Source organism: Notolepis coatsorum, assembly GCF_963971535.1.
Source record: "Notolepis coatsorum genome assembly, chromosome: 8".
Taxonomy (NCBI): domain Eukaryota; kingdom Metazoa; phylum Chordata; class Actinopteri; order Aulopiformes; family Paralepididae; genus Notolepis; species Notolepis coatsorum.
Genome location: NC_140172.1, coordinates 37,599,406 through 37,600,777, shown reverse-complemented (window position 1 = coordinate 37,600,777; position 1,372 = coordinate 37,599,406). Strand labels below are relative to the sequence as shown.

Here is a 1,372-nt window from a genome sequence, read left to right as displayed (position 1 = left end):
AAAACCAACCCACTTTTGTGTGACTTTATCATTGACCAGTGTCAGACTATGGTTGTACTGGAACTGTGGCACTGTGTGAGTGTAAAGAAGCAGGGCACGGCTGAAAAGGGGGCATCTGTGCTCAGAGAACCCGCCCTGGGTAAATGGAGGTATAAGAAAATAATGATGATAATAATGATAATAAAAAATAAAGGACTATCGCTTTAAGGAGGAATGAATAGAGGGGGTGTATGAGTATAAACACCTTCTCACCTGCACATTATCTCATGAGTCAGCAGCACTCTGCCACATCTCTGGGTTCTTATCCTGGCCCTCATAGATGATAGGCTAGAAGGAGAGAGAGAGAGAGAGAGGGGGGGAGAGAGGGGGGCAGGGAGGTAGTGTGTGTGTGTGTGTGTGTGTGTGTGTGTGTGTGTGTGTGTGTGTGTGTGTGTGTGTGTGTGTGTGTGTGTGTGTGTGTGTGTGTGTGTGTGTGTGTGTGTGTGTGTGTGTGTGTGTGTGTGTGTGTGTGTGTGTGTGTGTGTGTGTGTGGACGCATAAGAGAGAGAGAGAGAGAGAGAGAGAGAGAGAGAGAGAGAGAGAGAGAGAGAGAGAGAGAGAGAGAGAGAGAGAGAGAGAGAGAGGGGGGGGGGTGGGGAGTACAGAGAGAAATAGAGGGAACATTTGTTAGAAATACACTAAAGTTGCAGTAAATCTGAGAAGCAGTCGTCTTTGTCTCATATTTGCTGCTACAGTAGATCTTCCACCACTGATCCCCCTTCCCCAGTCAGCTGACCCTGCATACATCATCTCTGCTTTACACTGTGAACAAATGTGAACAAATTAGCTCAGAATGGGAGGGCACCATCTTCTTTACGCATATGATCTGGCCCATGCCACTGTAGCAGCCGGCTGCAAAGAGTGCTGTTGGGTGTTCACTCTTCTTCTTGTTAGCCCAATAACACAAGAGTGTTCCAAGAGCAGCAACACCTCGGCTACACACACACAAGCAGGCACACGCACACACACACACATACACCACACACACACACACGCAAATACATGCACACGCACATGTATACATGCATACACACACTCATGCACTCCACACACATAAGCTTGCATGCTTACGCACACACAAACACACACACACGTACTCTGTTGCCCCACCTTCCCCACCACATACACACACACACACACACACACACACACACACACACACACACACACACACACACACACACACACACCTACACACACACACACACACACACACACACACACACAACTCGTATACAGCAAAACACACACAGTGTGCCATTAACCCTTTCACTGCGGCACTACCAAACGGTTAACCCTTTCACCGCGACAATACACAGAAGGTTAACCATTT

The 1,372-nt window shown here is 47.9% G+C and overlaps 1 pseudogene across 1 annotated transcript in view; it reads right to left on the bottom strand.

Annotated features, from left to right (window-relative positions):
- The window catches only part of LOC311233403 (transcription factor COE1-like), an 81,355-nt pseudogene that overhangs the window by 66,105 nt on the left and 13,878 nt on the right, over positions 1-1,372 (bottom strand). Inside the window, exon 5 of the transcript XR_014621066.1 lies at positions 253-327. The product of XR_014621066.1 is annotated as a transcription factor COE1-like (transcript). The remainder of the gene's footprint in view (positions 1-252; positions 328-1,372) is intronic.